This window comes from Tinamus guttatus, unplaced genomic scaffold, assembly GCF_059628265.1.
Source record: "Tinamus guttatus ecotype Peru unplaced genomic scaffold, ASM5962826v1 Tinamus_guttatus_pri_ptg000474l, whole genome shotgun sequence".
Lineage (NCBI taxonomy): Eukaryota > Metazoa > Chordata > Aves > Tinamiformes > Tinamidae > Tinamus > Tinamus guttatus.
The window spans coordinates 740721-759064 of NW_028289008.1; the positions used below are offsets into that span (position 1 = coordinate 740721).

Consider the following 18344-nt stretch of genomic DNA (forward strand, 5'->3'; position numbering starts at 1 on the left):
AGAGACCAAGGGCTGGTTTGGGAATTCCCCTATCAGAGTCCAAGCATAGTGGAGAGGCTGAATGGTCATGGATTTACACATGCACAGCTCTCCTACGTATTAAGGCACAGTGTCAGACGGCTGTTCTCATGGAGGGGAAGCTGGAGGTGTCAGGAGAGCACAGAGATCCTCCTGGGACAGCCTATGCCTGGGATGGCCTGTGAGTAGAGCCTCATAAAGGGAGAGGTCCTCAAAGATGGAGTTTCTTAGAGTATTTGCAGGCAAAAGAGGACTCTGCAGTCTCAGGAGAGGCAAGGAGGACTCAACTGTCAGGAAGAAGGGAGAACGGAGAGCCCTCTGGATCACCATCTATCAAATACCAGGGGCAGGATGTATAGGCACAACTGGACACAACGAGCACCCTTGGAAATGCTCTGCAGTCCAGGTGCCCTGGACTGTGCAGTCATCTGCAGTCCCCCGGAGGGATTAGAGGTCGTGATACCCATTTGGTTGGGTCTGACTCCTACCCTCAGTCACAGGGGCACGGAAATGTCACCCTTAGCCACTTTATTCTCCCCTCTCTCCCCTCCATATCCTTCCCAGCTCTGGATCTCTCTGTACTGGCCATTCTGTACTCAGTGGTGCCTCCAGCACTGAACCCCCTTGTCTACAGCATGAGGAACAAGGGGCTCAAGGAGGCACTGAGGAAACTTCCTCAATGGGTACAATGTCAGTGCCAAAAACTGTCCTGTGTGCAGTCTCTTGTCATTCCCATGTACCTGGCATGAAACATGTGCTCTTCATTTATTTCTTTATGAATTCTTCCCCTTCCTTCCTTATAAAATAATAATAAATAATTTTTTAATATACAATAGAGCACTACAGCAGGAACAAAAGGCTGACTAGGGAAAATATGGGCCTGCTGCTAAATGGGCCAAGAGCCCTGGTGAGAGAGGACACAGAAAAGGCCACCTTTGCCTCAGGCTTTAGTGCTAAGAGTGACCCTCAGTAATCTTAGGCCCTGGAGACCATGGAGAAATGGAGAAAGGAAGACTTTCCCTTGCTGGAGGAGGATCTGAGTAGGGCTCCCTTCAGCAAACTGGACACCCACAAAACCATGGGCTCTGAGGGGACTCTCTTGCACTGTTCAGTGCCCACGTTCGACAGAGCTCCATGAGCTGGATTAAATCGAGTCCCTCCAGTTACACTGCTTGTACCTCTGGCCCTTGGCAAGCGACCTTCACACATCAGAGACTCTCTGAGCACCGCCTGATAGATGCAAAAAGGGGCTTACATTGGAATGCTGCATTTATGGCACTGCATCTCGCACTGCTTTCATGCCTCCTGATGGTTAGCTTGCTACCCTTTACCCCTTCTCTGTTTGTCACACTGCACCATTGCATGTGTCACGATCACATCTCAAAGTGCACAAGTGGCAATTTCTCCTCTGGTGTTATTCCTGTGTTTCACATCTCAGACAACTTCACCTGCCACCTGCATGGTCAAAGTGACAACTGGGAATAGAAGAAGCTGAGCCGCAAGGAAGGACCTTGCTCTGCCTTGCTTGGTCTTGTTACAGGAATTGCCTGGTTCAGGCTGGGCTGCATTTTCTTGGAGAGCAGCAAGAGAAGAGGCATCTTTCCCTTCTTTTAAAAGTCATCAGGCAATAATTTGCGTCCTGCTTGTAACACACACTTGCTACTCAGGGCCATAAGGGCCAGGGGCTTGGGGTTGCAAAGGAGCACGATGAGAAAGAAGAGCACCGGCACAGCTCTGGGGCACACAGGGCAACGGAAAGAACCAGACACCACTGGAAAGAATGGTCTTATTTCACTATTAATATTAAGGTGGTACAGAATGATACATTTAAGAAAATAAGCTTATTGCACACTGAGGTTTAGCAACAGACAAAATAGGCAAGGTAATGCACCTAACCATAACTCTATGAGAAAGAGAATAGTGATTAAAAGATACATCACCAATTGCCAAAATATGTTACTGTCATACAGATTGACAGTCACTGGGGAGTCCCTGTTGTGGGAAGGATTTCGAGAACCTTCCTGGCAACTGGGAGGTCTTACGTGGCGCATCCACCCACGAGGTCTCCGAAATCGCAGCAAGAGTGTCCATCTTTTATAGAGTCAAATCAGCAAATCATGATAACTTGCATTTTGTTTGTGAGCAGCAACATCTGATGTGGCATACTATCCCTATCATGTGGGATGGGGATCTGGTCAGAGCCCAGGCCTTGGATTGGAGGGTTCCCTTCAAGGTCAAAAACAGCCGCACGAGAGCTTAAAAAAGCTACAGTTTAATAAGCCTCCGTGCAAGCTGGCATGAGCAATTCTACAGGCGAGTGTTGTGTACTGCAAAGGCAGTGCCGTATTCATCTCTAAGTCAACCCTGACTCAGGCCTGTCATTCAGGCCCTGGCACTTAAGTTCCTCAGGTTCCACTCTGTCGTGACACACCAGGTTATATTCGTCCCCACATTGTGGGGCTGCCAAGAGATTTCCTTGGTAGTGGGAAGTAGCATGAAAAGAGGAAACAGGACCAAAATACAGCTTGGGAAGCTCAGATTAGGCAATAGGATGAAGAAATAACACTTGAAGGGTAGAGCAGTGGTGCTACAGGGCACCCAGAGTGAGTCTGTCACCACCCGCGGTTTTGTGTTTCAAGAAACAGCCACTGAGGATGGAAAAGCCATCAAGGAAGGGAAGGAGAACCTGTTGTGAGAACTTGCTGGGGAAGCAGATTGGGTGTCTATAGTCTGCAGGGACACAGGAGCAGGTCTAGGATGACCTGTGGTGGAGATGGCCAAGGGCACTGCCAAGGCCCCAACAGAATGGAGGTCTTTATCCTCTTGACTATGGCTGTTGTGTTTGCCACCGAGGCCTACCCCGAATCATCAGGACTTCTTTGCCCCCTTTATCCTTCTGGGGACCCTGGGAGGTGTCGTGTGTTTGTCCTGCACTCAGCATTGCACACCCTCATCCAAACACTGATGCCAGGAAGGACGTGGGCAACACATGGAGGAAAAGATCTCCCTTCCCAGGGTTTCTCTGCTTGTGCTTGGCCAATGTGTGTTGATAAAACACATCAAGGGTGTATTCAGCATCAGAGCCACCCGAGTATTTCCTCTACCTAACTATTACCAATGATTATATTTTTTAGCTTTAATCAGCCCCTGGTGAGTTGTTGTAGTTAATGGCCTCAGTGGGATCCATTAATGCTCTACAAAACTTTATGGCTTCCTTCTGACTTTGATTTCTCCACTGATTTCTCCAATCTCCTTTCAATAGCTGCAATTCATGGACTCAGCTCCAAGTAGTGCATGGAGCTCATTAAAAAGCAAAAACCCCTGATAAACCAGGACTCTCCCTGCTATTTCCTTCAACTGCCCATGGGTAATTGGAGAGGTTTGGGGAGTGAAGACAACAATCATATACAAATATTTCATCTTTTTAAAGTTTTCTATTATTCTTCTAAAGAATAGGTGACAGCACACCATCCAATTCATAGCCATCCAGAGTGACTCCTAATGAAGTCAGCACATGTAGGAAAAGCCGTGTCCCAGAGATCAGGCACTGTATGCACAATCTTTCTCCCCACCTCCCCAGCCCTGCCATTTCCCTCATCAGCCTCTTGGGAATTTAAATCACTCGTGTTGAAAGCTAGCCTTAGTCCACCTAAGTCTGCACTCAGTGTTATAGCTCACTTGCTCCAATTCTCACCTGCTTTACTTACTGCTTTATTACTTACTTACAACTGGCTGCCAACAGGCACAGGGGGATCTTCTTTTAGCTATAAAGAAACAAAAAAATAAAACAGAGTATAGTTTCATGGAAAATAATGACACTCTTTCAATGTATGCTAAGTCCTTACAATCTGTACACATAATAAGGACTTGGCTATTGGGGCAGACTGCAGAAAGACAGACCAAGCTTTAACTTCCCTAAAGGGCAAACCAGCCGTGGGTCTCTGAGTGAACAGAGTATCAGGAGGAGTCACAGTGTGTCCAGATAGAGCCCTAAAGGGGATGTTAGAAATTGTCACTTTAAACAGGACATGTGGGAATGGGAGACTTAGTAGAAGTAGAGGAGACAGGGGAGAGTATGGGCCAAGATGCCCAGCATGAAGAGTTGGGCTCACAGCATCACTGATGAGCTGCCACAGACTGAATAAGCAACCCAAAGAAGTCCTTCCTTTGGCAGTGACTTGGAAAGCCACATCTCTGACAGCATTTTACGGAGACGGGTGTTCTCTTCTGCCATATGGTAACCAGGGCTATGCAGAGATGAGGAACAGCATGAAGGGAGATTGCAGGGATATTCGGCAGTTTCATCATCTGCAGAGCAGGGAGCTGGTCACCTCATAAACGTGGTGCGTTTGCACCTGTGAGGTCACCTCCATGTGAGCAGCTGGGTTTGGGGTTTAGGCTTTAGGGTTGTGATCAGTGACGCACAGCCTAGTTGGAGATCTGCAACTATTGGTATCAGGAGTCAGTCAAAACCTGTTCAGTTTATTAATCAGTGACCTGAAGGGACAGAGCGCACCCTTAGCAAGTTTTCTGAGGATAGAAAAGAGGGAGGAATGGCTGATAGCCCAGAGGTCTGTGCAGGCTTTAAGAGGGACCTGGACAGCCTGGAGAGTTGGGGGTAGAGGAACCTCATGAAGTTCAACATGAGCAAGTGCAGGGTCTTGCAGCTAGGGAGGACTAACCCCATGCACCTGGACAGGCTGGGGGTTGACCTGTTGGAGAGCAGCTCCACAAAAAGGGACCTGGGAATCGCAGTTGGCAACAAATTGACCATGAGCCATCAGTGTGCCCTTGTGGCCACTGCTACTGGTGGCTGAGGTCTGATGGTACTCAGAGTGCCCCCACAATATTGCAATGGCAGGAGATGTCTTTGGGTGGCCACTAGCTCCAGGCTGTGGTGTTTCAATGCGGGTGCAGGAATCACCCTCCACTGCCCCTTCCCTGGGCCTCTTGGGTCCCCACTGCCTCTCTGAGGATTGCAGAGCCCTCCTTTCCCCATGTGCACCTGGGTTTAGTGCTCTACCTTCTGATCCCTGCACTGTGAGTCATCCCTGTTTCGTTAAAGTTGCACTCAGTGCCCACTCCCAGGCAAACACTGTGCCTGGAGATCCCCTGGGGGTTCTCTCATCAGCACAGTCACGTGTGGGGCAGCCTGGCACAGGCAATGCAGAGACCATTGCCCATCTGCAGTGGTCACTGAGAGATGAACCCTGGATTGAGGCTAACAGATCACCCTGGAATGCTGAGGTCATCCCCTGGATCTCATGGAGTTCACAAGCAGAAGAGCAGGCCCATTTGTGATTGCACACCCTTGGGCGTATTTTTTGATTCGAGTTTCTAAAGAGAGGCCAGATTAAGGACCGTCATAGGGAAGATCCCTTTTTATTATGGAAATATTATTCTGGAATGCAGCTGTGCCTTAAGGGAGCCCAAGGACTGGTCCTGCCTGTTTTTCCAGGGTACGAGGATAAACAAGCCTATCTCTACCAGGTTATGAGAGTTCGTGCACCATATCTGCAGAATAAAGCATGGAAGGACAGCACGGAAATGAGGAGGCCAACTCTAAATAGAGAAAGTCCTGCTGCCCTCCTGGAATGTGTCTTCGGTAAAGATGAACTGCCATGGGAAGGCTGCCTCTAGACTCCTTCAATTCACTCATGTTTAGTTTTGTGTGTGGGAGCTTTGCATGGAACCATGGAAATCTGTGGTGACGCTTGGTTGCCATTTCTGTCATATTAGTGAGATTTGAGATCACACTCTAACCATAGTCACGAGAGCTGAGATCTCCTAAACAACACTAGACCCCTGGTCTCAGCCCACCTGCCCTTGTCCCGCCGTGACTCTGTACCCCAGAGGTCCCTTGGTGTCAGTGCTGGGAAAGACGCTGCAGAGGGAAACTCTCCTCCCTGCACTGGGCACATCCAAGGGAGCTCAAAGAAGCGGCTCAGAGAACCCCCCTCTCTGCTAGTGAAGGGGGAAGCCTGGCTTCCTGCTTTATCACAGTCTATGTTTAAGTGCTAAATGAGAGATTCCTGTGCAGACGTGACAAAAACTAGGTATCTTTATTTTATTATTTATTATTTTAAGATGGATGTAAAAGAGAGAACTAAAAAAGAAAGAAATAGATAAAATACAGTCTTGATGCCAGATATCCTGGTGAGTGAATGAAACAGTTGTTATTATTGACCTTGTACCCACTGGAGGAGTTTCTTCACTGCCTCCTTGAGCTCCTTGTTCCTCATGCTGTAGATGAGGGGATTCAGGGCTGGAGGCACCACCGAGTACAGAATGGACACAACCATATCTAAAAGCGGGGAGGAGATGGAGGGAGGCTTCAGGTAGGCAAAAAATACAGGAATGACAAACAAGGAGACCACAGCCAGGTGCGAGAGGCACATGGAAAAGGCTTTGTGCTGGCCCTGCTCAGAGGGGATCTTCAGCACAGCTCTGAAGATCTGCACGTAGGACACCACAATGAAAATGAAACACCCAAAGACTAAACAGGCACCAAGCACAATAATCCCAGCTTCCCTGAGGTAGGAGTGTGAGCAGGAGAGCTTGAGGATCTGGGGGATCTCACAGAAGAACTGCTCCACCATGTTGCCTTGGCAGAGGGGTAGGGAAAATGTGTTCCCAGCGTGCAGGAGAGCATAGAGAAAGCCACAGGACCAGGCAGCTACTGCCATTTTAACACAAGCTCTGCTGTCCATGATGGTCCCGTAGTGCAGGGGTCTGCAGATGGCAATGTAGCGGTCATAGGCCATGACTGTGAGGAGAAAAAACTCTCCTCCAAGCAAGAAGACGAAGGAAAATATCTGGGCAGCACATTCCAAATAGGAAATGGCCCTGGTGTTCCACAGGGAATTGTGCATGGCTTTGGGAACAGTCGTGGAGATGGAGCCCAGGTCGAGGAGGGAGAGGTTGAGGAGGAAGAAGTACATGGGGGTGTGGAGGCGGTGGTCGCAGGCTACGGCTGTGATGATGAGGCCGTTGGCCAGGAGGGCAGCCAGGTAGATGGCCAGGAAGATTGAGAAGTGCAAGAGCTGCAGCTCCCGCCTGTCTGAGAATGCCAAGAGAAGGAACTCGTTGAAGGAGCTGCTGTTGGACATTAGCTCCTTTGGGAGTCCTGTCCAAGGAAGGAAAGAAAGCAAAAATTTAGAGCAGACTTGTCTGAGCCAAACCATTTCAGTTTCTCAAAAATCCCCCCATATTTCCTCTCTCCCTTTCAGCCCCATTTCAGGTGATCCACATTGAAATGGCTGTATTCCTGCAGCAGGGACCCGCTTCCCATGGCTCCAAAGAGTTGTTTCTGCTGTGCTGCAGGTGTAACTGGATGTGTCAAACTACTCTTTGATTAGTATTTCTGGAGATGCCTGGGAATGGCGTCTTGCATTGCTTGGAAGGGACTTGTCCCGGAAAACCCGCTGGGAATATTCTCCATTCACCAGCATCAGAGCTGAATACAGCACTCACACCGGTTGTGTCTGAAGGAGAAGAGCTTTGTGAAGGATTTGTCCCCATCAACCTTTTGCCCTCCTCAACAGAGATATTTGTATCTGAATCTGTCACACCAGATCTGACTCCAGCCAGGGAGGAAAACCGTCAAATGGAAGCAAGGAAAGACCTTACCTCTTTTTACATGTCGAGATGTCTAGAGACAGTACTTGTCCTCATGGCACTTCATCATCTGCGCCTGTCTTCCAGAAACTTCAGAGAGAAGGAGCAGCTTTGCTGCACAAAATGTGCAGGAGTCGATGGCCTCCCCTTCCATGGCAGGGCTCTTCAATATGCGGAAATCAAGTGTTCTCTGCAAAAGGGTCACTGCAGGAGTCTGTCGGTATAGAAATGTGCGTATATATATATATATATTATATATGATGGTGCACACAGAAACACACAAAGGTGCCTCCTCAATGTGGGAGCATTCTTAGATAGAACAGAAATCTTTGGCATTTCAATCACTCTCAGCACGAACCCTTGTGCATTCCAACAGCAGAAAAAGGACTTTGTCGTGGGACCTGCCTCATCACTGAGCCTTGCCCCTCACTGTCGTGTACTTGCACCTCACTCACATGAAGGACAACAACACTCACAAGTGAGCCCAGTTCTCCCTGCAAAAACCTCCCAGGAGCAGGGGAACCCCCATGTTTGCAGGTGCTAAGGAGCAGCTCAGATAAACCCTGATGCAGCAGCCCAGGAGAAGCTGGTGCTGTCTATGCACTAAGGGATGGCTGAGGGAACATTCAGATGGCCCTGGCAGACTCTTTGGCCGTTCCTTGAATCTCTTAATGAGTATCAGTCTCTTGTCCAAATCTGACCATTTCATTTCCATTTTCCTCTTACCAAGTGGGAGGACCATCTAAGCACCATCTCATTGGCTTCTCCTTCAGGAAATACCTGCCTTGCCTTTCCTTTTGAAAAGTGTCCCCTGAAATGTGCTCACAGCTAGACCTGTGAGCAGACCTGACCCCTGCAGCACCCTCCCAGCAGGAGAAGGAGCCTGTCCTGGTAGAGGATAATCCTCCCACCCAGAACTTCTCCCCTCAGTGCTGTGGGGAGCTCCCTGGGCAGGCTGAGCGCTGACCTTCACAGGCGACACAGTCACTGCTGCGGGCACACAGCACCTTTGGGTGCAGGGACCCTGCTCTGAAGTGCAGACCTCTCACCCTGTCTGCACAACCCGGCTTCACATCACTGCTGTTTCTGTTGGGGAAGGCAGCAGGATGCCCTGCTCATAGGTGGTATATTAGAGAATCCCTGCTCTGAAGAAGTTCCTCTTCCTCCACACTGCAGAAGCCAGAAGAGAAAAATGCAGCCAGCCATGAGGTGTGATGTGTTCTTATGTCCCTTTAAGGAGCTCCATAGCATTGTCCTGTAAGCAAAAACTCACCGTGCCAAGAGTTGTGAAGGTCTCCTCTGTCCTCCCGCTCCACACTGCCATTCCCCTCTCGCTGCCTTCTCTCCTCCCCTGTCCGCAGCAGCAGGCAGTGCCCGCAGCCCTGCTGCTCTTGGCACAGGAGCTGCTCCTGCACTCGGCTGTCTCTGGGCAGTGCTGCCAGGCTGCCACGAGCTGCCTCCGTCCCAGGAGCCTGGCCCCGCTCAGGAGCAGAGGAACAGCTGAACTCACCAATTTCTCTGTCCCTCGTGCTCCCTCCTGCTGGGAAATGTTCACTGGAATAGAGTGAAGTAATTACCTGTCGTCTTTTCCCATTCACTGGAGAGCGACTATTTCCAACCTTGCAAATTCTTTCATCAGATGTTCACTACCTATGAGAGATGGAAATGTGCTACTGTGGAACACCCGATTCTCATCTCTGACCTAGGCAGGACACCTAGTTAGGACATGAAGGGAGCTCCTTGACACATGTTTCAGGGATTGACTCAAATGTGTCAGTCTGGGCATCTCATGCTGGTCTAGAAGCCCCTGGCATGAACTGGGATTCAGAAAAATCCTGCAAACTCCACAGGCAGGTCAAGTGATTCCACTTTCAAAACTGAAGTGAGCACAACATAGAGGTCTGCAAGAGAGCTCCGTGTCCAAGCTGCACTTGCAATCACTGGAGATGGAGGATGGGAGTCAGTGGCTCCTGCACAAACACCTGGGGACAGTTGAAAAGACTGAGGAGGTCCAAGGCATGTGCCAGGGCCCACATGCTCTGATGCAGCTCCTCAGAGACCTGCATCATCCCAGAGCATCAGGGTGGGGGCCTCAGGAGAATTGCGTTGCCCATCTGAAATGACCCCAGATGCTAAATACAACACGAGCCCCATTAACTATGAAGATGAGGCATAGAAAGATGCTTGTATTAAGCAGCATCTCTGGTAATTCAATGCAGATACTTAATTTGATAGCATAGAAAAATGCTGGCAGGGCCTTGTCAGATGCCTGGGGTGGCCAGCACAAGCATGTGTCTCTAGCAGATACAGTAGGGCAGGAAAACCATGCCCCATTGCGGCGCTTGCCGGGCAAGTGCCCCAGGCTATGCTGAGTTTCCTACCTCTACCCTAATCAATGAATTCCAGCACTGACTGCAGGGAAAATTGTCCCACCTACATGCAGAACTGTCCCACCTACATGCAGAATGCTGCAAAAAGAGGAGGCACATCACTCCAAGCTCTGTGCTCTGGTCTCTGAACTCTCAAACCCTTCTAGCTCCCCTCCCCTGAATTCCTGCTCACCCTGCTAGATTGTATGAACAGCGACTTCTTCAGTAGCACCTTCACTATTCTAGAGATTGCTTCAAGAAATCTGCCATCCTGCCCTGTCCCTCAGGCTAGGCAGCTGTGACAGTCACAAGTGCTCCATGTGCCCACCTACAGCACCTGCACACATACACCCTGGTCCCTATGGCACTCGCATGGTCTTTGGGTGCCTGGCTCCCCTTGAGTATCTCCTTTCCCATGCTTATTGGCCAGACAGGCCCAGCAAAGGTGCTACTGGTGCTGTCAACAGGCAGAGTGGGCAAAGGCACTTTTGGAGCTTCCTCATAACCTGCTGGTCTCTCCATGGGCTTTGGAGTCTTCAGCCGTTGTCCTTGGGGTGGCCTTTGCTCTGGCACAGTGATGCACAGAACATGCCTCCAGCAGCAGCATCCCTGCACATCTGGGCATGCACTCATGCAAAAAGGGGAAACATATCCTAAGGATTCATGGTTTAATTCTGCATTTCAGATATCATAATTCATATCACTTTATTGTAAACTCCCACCAGCTTATTACAAGCTGAAAATGGAGAGGACAATGAGCAAAGATTTTTTTTTTTACTTTACTTTTTCTTTTTTAGCAGGATTTGGAGGAGGACCTGGAGCTGAGCCCACTGCAAGGCAGCAAAGCTAACGGGTGTGACATTTCATTTGGAAGGAGACTCTTCCCATCTGCCCACATGAAGGTCATCAACCAGCTGGCCAAGCTAGTGAGGAGAGCCTTAAATAGGGAGTGATTCAGGGGAGAAGAAGACTCCAGCAAGAGAGAGAAGGTGATGGCCTGAAATGATAGGGAAAGGTGCAGGTGAGAGAGCAGTGGGATGCAGGGAGCGAGGCTTAGGGATGGAAAGAGAGCCAGTCAGGATTGTTGGTATGAGGATTAGTGGGCAGAGCAACAGCTATGGCCTCGTCAAGATCTCTGCTATAGATCTCAAAAAAAGCAATAATGATGAGGTCCCCATGGTCTTCACCAAGACACTGTGATGGCGTCTTTCTCCATGGTCTCCACCAAGACATTGTGATGGGATCTCCATAGTCCCCACAAAGGCATCATGATAGGGTCTCGGTGGTCTCCACCAGGGCATCGGAATAACGTCCCCATGGAAACCACCAGGGCTTTTTGATGGCAGTGGTGTCATGTCCATAAGGCCGCTGTGAGGGGACGGGCCCCATGGTGACCATGCGCTTGTTGGGGACAAAGACGCCAGGCTCCCCACTCTGAGGACAGCAGCTCCATCAGGAGGGAGCAGCTCCCCTTGGTGCCAGTGTCAGGTCCCCACGGGAGGATCCTGAACATGGACAAGGAGCGGCAGGTGAACGCCTGCTTCCAGCGCACAGACGGGCTCTCAGGCTTGCAGGGGAGCGGGAGCGAGGTGAGCAGTGGGGCTGAAGGGAGAGGCAGGCAGTGGGGATGGCACCAACACGGAGACCACAAGGATGGTGTCGAAGGGGAGCCGGGATGAGGGGAGAGTTGAGAGCTCTTCTGGGGAAGGTTCATTTATTCCTGGCCCTGGGCGTTGATATAACTGGGTAGGTTTTGTTTGTGGAAAACTAGCCTCACTAAAGCAGAGCATTTCCTTGAAGCTGGTCCCCAACTGCCTGCACCAGTCGAGAGAGGATGACACCTTTGAGTGCGACGTGCTCTGTGCAGAGAGTGAGGGGTGGCAGGGACAGCTGTGGGCAGGGGGCTTTTCTGAGCACTGGGCTCTGAGTGGGACAAAGAAACCTTACAGGTATAGGCCTGATGGTAACAGAAAGGTTTAGAAAATTTGTTTAAATACAAATCTAGAAAGAAATTAAGAGAATTAATTAAGAATTAAAGCAAAAAAACATTTGTTACACTTTCTGCCTTTATTCGTTTTTGCGTTTTAGTACACTAGACTTGGGCATGATCATTTGTTCTTGAAAAGGGAAGTGATTTTCAGAAGTGGGTGGGATGCAGTCCCAGAGTCCTGCACAGCTGGTGCCATTCCAGGTGCCGTGGTCCCCTGTCCCCAGCCTCCCTCTGCAGCTCTGAGGGGCTCTGCTCTCCCGCAGGTCCCTGCGAGAGCTCTCAGGCCCACGCAGGTCACTCAGAGACACTGGGACATCTCCAAGTCCCGCTGGGTGCTGGTGCTCGGACACTTGAGCTCTGCCTGCATAGATGAAGGACTGTTTTGAATGTTTTCCAGCGATGAAAGAATAGAAATCTTCAGGAACTTGCTGAATCTGCTGTGAAAAAATATTTATCTGCCCTTGCCTTTTAGTGTCCACTGCTCTCTCCATTTGACTGTGATCTCCCTCGTATTTTCTGTGTCTTGAATACATTAATCATTTTCTCAGCCCCTCTGGGCAGCCCCTCTCCCAGCACAGCACTCACCCCCATTCCAGGCATGTTCTGCCCCTGGAGGTCTCCTGTGCTCCATGGTGGCTCCTTAGCCCCTTCCAGGAGGATGGGCGTCTGTCCCAGCTCTGTAATGAGTGGGACTTTCCTCAGCAGATCCCTCCTGAGCACTCACCCTCTCCAGGGGCCTGGGCACCAACAAGTGGTACCTGAATCCAGTCCTCTTTCCCTAACACAGGAACATGGCTGCACAGCCCTCTCGTGTATCAGCCAAGCCTCCCGCATTTGCATCATCACAAAATTTGCTGGGAGTGCACTCTGTTCCTTCTTCCAGGTTTCTGATGGAGAAGTTGAATAGGATTGGACCCAATACTACTCCCTGGGGACACAGCTGGCTCCAGGCCCCCAATAGACTCTGTTCAAATGTCTGGACACAAGTAGGAAAACCTGAGAGAACTTGGCGTCTTTTCCTAGCAACTACTAAAGAAAGGCAGAGTTTCCTCATAGCTCCTGCCCATGCAGATGTGCTAGAAATCCCAGGCATGTATCATGGCCTTGCAGGCCTACTTCAGTGTCACTGAATCAAGTGTCCAAAATGAATTACAGTCACAGTTTACATTGATAACATCTCCATGTCTCTCAGCTTCCTAGTGAGTATGGCTCTAACACTAGTGAGCATCTAGTGCTATTTCAGATGGCCAAGGAAGATGCCCACCGGGCCCTGATACTCTGTGTGAGTATCACAGTTGCTCTATCAGAGCAATAGACACTAGTCCGTGCCTGGGACAACCCTGTCTCTTCAGATGTCACCTGGTGTCACCAGGCAATTGACTCCCACCCTGCATCTGATGTGGTTACAGCAGAAGCTTAGATGAGGACCTCCCATGCAGTCATCGTTGGAGTTCATCCTTCAGCTTGGGAAAGGGGAATCCCACAGCCTTTATGTTTGTGGAGTTCTGGACAGGGAGCTGAATCCTACTGCATGCCAGGAGCATCTAAATCAGCATGACATGTCCATATTGACAGATTGGAATCAATATCTGAACCATGGTTAAATGAACTCCCTTCTTGTCCCCATCTAGGTGTCCTGTCTAGCTGAGAGATGTGTATGAGGGCTTTCAGAGCAGGATATTTCCAACTCTTGCAAATAAGAGGTAGAAAATTTCTGATGAGAGCAATTGTCCTTCTAGCACCAGTCTTCCTTCAATACTTAGAGATGGAACCTCAGGGACTGTTGAAGTCTATTCCAGTGATAAGTTCCCAGGAGTAATGAGCACAAGGGATAGAGAAATTGTTGAATTCAGCTGGGACTCTATTTCTGAACCCCTGCTCAGGAGCAGCATCTGGAGAAAGATGCAGTTTGTGGCAGCACTGCCCAGAGACAGCCGAGTGCAGGAGCAGCTCCTGTGCCAAGAGCAGCAGGGCTGCGGGCACTGCCTGCTGCTGCGGACAGGAGAGGAGAGAAGGCAGCGAGAGGGAAACGGCAGTGTGGAGCGGGAGGACAGAGCAGAGCTGTTGTAGGAGCAACCTTCCCAGACCTCGACAGGGTGAGTTTCTAGCTTCAGGGCAATGCTGCTGAGGTTCCTGGAGGGCTCTTCTGAACTCAATGCATGTAATCACAGCTTGAGATTGTAAAGGTCTCTCTCCTGGAGAATGCAGGATTTAACAGGAGGAGGAGACGCTTCAGAGCAGGGATTCCCTGCTGCACGCTCACAGGGACAGGGCATCCTGCTCCTTTCTCCCAGGGAAGACACAGGGGTGTGAAGCTGCGCTCTGCACCCAGCTCTGCACGGGCTGTGATTGAGAGCAGCATCCCCCAGGCCCAGGGTGCTGTGTGCCCGGGACAGTGACTCTGCAGCCTGCGAGGGGCAGCACTGCCCAGGGTGCTCCCCACAGCGCTGCGGGGAAGCGCTGCGTGGGGAGACAGACACCCGTGAGGGCAGGTTCATTCTGCTGCCAAGAGGCTGCTGTGAAGTCTGCCCACAGCTCCAGCTCATACACAGGGCACGTGTGAGGGGTCCTTTACAGGAGCAAGATCAGAAGGGCCACTTGGAAGGGAAGGAGCTTTCCTTCCTCTCTCTGCTCTTTCAGCCTCCTTAATATTGCAGGGGAAAAGAAGGAACAGGTTTTCTGTTTTGGCAGGGAACTGGGAGTCCTAGATCTTCATGCCTAGAGATCAATAGGTCTGTGAGAAGACTCAGCAAGCTGCTTAATGGCCACCTTAGCCTACAGGTAGCATCCATATCGTCTTTGTGGACTCATAGGGACCTCATGTGATCGACTCCTTAGGATCTGCAACTGCAGAGCTGCCCGTGGACATGGCCCAGAGGTTTCTGCAGGGCAGAACTGAGCACACAGAGGGTGATACGATATGGGATCTGTGAGCAATGGCAGGGACGGGGCACTGGGATAGAGGAAGAGCTGGTGGCAGGGACAGCTGCAGGCAGCAGAGATGGGCAGGGAAGGGGCAGGGAGTGCAGGGCAGGAGCCTCCTCCTCTGCAGCCAGACCTGCAGCAGAGGAGAGGGGCAGCTCTCCTGCCACAGGTCATTGCCTCCCGTCCCACCAAAGGGCTAAGAGGGACTGCCCTGCGACGTCCCCCTCGGAGAGGTGACATACCCAGCCGGGAAAGTGAAAGTTTTCCAGAAGGCCTCTCTGTCCCTCTCCTTGCCTCCCTTGGCAGCACATTGATGGTGTTGCTCCTTGGTTCCCCTCCTGTCCATGCTTTTCCTGTTCTTGCCCTCAGCTTTTTGCAGCTGGATGTTTTCAGCTGCAGTTCAGACATTGATGCTACAGGTTGTGGAACAGAGGGGTCTGCATGGGAGTGAGGTTTCCCAAGCCATCTTTTGTCCTGTGGAGCTCCTGGAAACGCAGCCTGTGAGCCAAGGAATTGCACTGACTCTCCCTTAAGGAGAGCCCATCTTTAGTGCTAACGCTCCTTTGGCTGTTTCCCTGTGGTGCCCTGCCAGGCTGCCACCTGCCCTCCAGAAAGGCTCTGCTGTCTCACGGCCTATCTGTGATATCTGAGCGATGTGTGAGGAAGCTGCTGAGATGCTGAGGGTATGGAGGTGGTGGTGGGAGGCTGTCCGTGAGCAGCTGAAATAAGCCCTGTGTGGCTAGAATGGGAGCGTGGAGACCTCCCTTAGGTGTGTGGAGAAAGGGTGAGAAATTTGGAGATGGGCACTTTGAAACTGCACAGCTCTGCTATCAGCAGAGCCTGGTCTCCTTTGAGGGCAGCATAATGAACACGATGATCTTTTAGCTCAAGGAGACATGAGTACAGAACAGATGGGAACAAGACTAATAGACAAGATAAACTGCACTAAGATACTCTTACTAAAGGGAGGTAATGGAGGACGGTGTCGGACAACTGAATGACTTTGGGGGTTTTATATTCAAAAGTTTATCTTAACTACTCCATATCTTCTATTCTTTAGACAGTCCCACATGCCTGGAGGGAGCTAATGTCCAACAGCAGCTCCCTCAATGAGTTCCTCCTCCTGCCATTCTCAGACAGGCGGGAGCTGCAGCTCTTGCACTTCTCAATCTTCCTGGCCATCTACCTGGCTGCCCTCCTGGCCAACGGCCTCATCATCACAGCCGTAGCCTGCGACCACCGCCTCCACACCCCCATGTACTTCTTCCTCCTCAACCTCTCCCTCCTTGACCTGGGCTCCATCTCCACGACTGTTCCCAAAGCCATGGCCAATTCCCTGTGGAACACCAGGGCCATTTCCTATTCGGAATGTGCTGCCCAGATATTTTTCTTCCTCTTCTTGTTTTCAGCAGAGTTTTCTCTCCTCACAGTCATGGCCTATGACCGCTACGTTGCCATCTGCAGACCCCTGCAATATGGGACCCTCCTGAACAGCAGAGCTTGTGTCAAAATTGTCGCAGCTGCCTGGGCATCTAATTTTCTCTATGCTCTCCTGCACACTGGGAACACATTTTCCCTACCCCTCTGCCAAGGCAATGTGGTGGAGCAGTTCTTCTGTGAGATCCCCCAGATCCTCAAGCTCTCCTGCTCACACTCCTATCTCAGAGAAGTTGGGTTTCTGGCGGTAAGCGCCTGTTTATTCTTTGGGTGTTTCACTTTCATTGTGGTGCCCTACGTGCAGATCTTCAGAGCTGTGCTGAGGATCCCGTCAGAGCAGGGCCGGCACAAAGTCTTTTCCATGTGCCTCCCGCACCTGGCCATGGTCTCCCTCTTTGTTAGCACAGGTGCATTTGCCTACCTGAAGCCCCCCTCCATCTCCTCCCCATCTCTGGATCTGGCGCTGGCTGTTCTGTACTCGGTGGTGCCTCCAGTAGTGAACCCCCTCATCTACAGCATGAGGAACAAGGAGCTCAAGGATGCCATTAGGAAAGTGATTTCATGGACCTTTTTCAGCAGTGGTAATTTTTCCACATCTCTCCGCAAATGACTCTTTCTGTATCCCGTAACTGGATTCAGCATTGTTTCTTCATGATATTTTTATCATGACTTTTACTAGTGATAATAGTTGTTATCGTGTTGCTACACAACTACTTGTATTCATTCCCCTTTTTACGGTGTCTGCTCTGTCTCACCTGATGCCCTCAATTGTGTCGAATGCAGGACAAGGACTGGCTCCCTAACAGTATCTCTGTAATAAAGTAATTTCTCTCAGTACAGTGCGTGAAAGCTGGGCTTTTCCTCCAAAGCTGGCGTCAAGAATAGGCCCAAGGACTTGCACCCCTCAAGGGCCTGCTGCACAGGATTCTCCATGGGTTCAGCAACACAGAGCTCAGAATCATGTAATGATCTTTCAGAGACCAAGGGCTGGTTTGGGAATTCACCCATCAGAGTCCAAGGATAGTGGAGAGGCTGAATGGTCATGGATTTACACATGCGCAGCTCTCCTACATATTAAGGCACAGTGTCAGACGACTGTTCTCATGGAGGGGAAGCTGGCAGTGTCAGGAGAGCACAGAGATCCTCCTGGGACAGCCTATGCCTGGGATGGACTGTGAGTAGAGCCTCATAAAGGGAGAGGTCCTCAAAGATGGAGTTTCTTAGAGGTAAAGCACTGGGTATTCGCAGGCAAAAGAGGACTCTGCAGTCTCAGGAGAGGCAAGGAGGACTCAACTGTCAGGAAGAAGGGAGAACGGAGAGCCCTCTGGGTCACCATCTATCAAATACCAGGGGCAGGATGTATAGGCACAACTGGACACAACGAGCACCCTTGGAAATGCTCTGCAGTGCAGGTGCCCTGGACTGTGCAGTCATCTGCAGTCCCCCGGAGGGATTAGAGGTTGTGATACACATTTGGTTGGGTCTGACTACTACCCCCGGGCACAGGGGCACTGAAATGTCACCCTTAGCCACTTTATTCCCCCCTCTCTTCCCTCCATATCCTTCCCAGCTCTGGATCTCTCTGTACTGGCCATTCTGTACTCAGTGGTGCCTCCAGCACTGAACCCCCTTGTCTACAGCATGAGGAACAAGGAGCTCAAGGAGGCACTGAGGAAACTTCCTCAATGGGTACCATGTCAGTGCCAAAAACTGTCCTGTGTGCAGTCACTTGTCATTCCCATGTACTTGGCATGAAACCTGTGCTCTTCATTTATTTCTTTCTGAATTTTTACTCTAACCTTCCTGAAAAAATAATAATAAATAATTATTTAAAATACAGTACAACAGTACAGCAGGAACAAAAGGCTGACTAGGGAAAATACGGGCCTGCTGCTAAATGGGCCAAGAGCCCTGGTGAGAGAGGACACAGAAAAGGCCACCTTTGCCTCAGGCTTTAGTGCTAAGAGTGACCCTCAGGAATCCTAGGC

The 18344-nt window shown here is 50.5% G+C and overlaps 1 protein-coding gene across 1 annotated transcript in view; it reads right to left on the bottom strand.

The window, feature by feature from the left end:
* The window catches only part of LOC148592961 (uncharacterized), a 375952-nt gene that overhangs the window by 247363 nt on the left and 110245 nt on the right, over positions 1 to 18344 (bottom strand). The window lies entirely within an intron of this gene.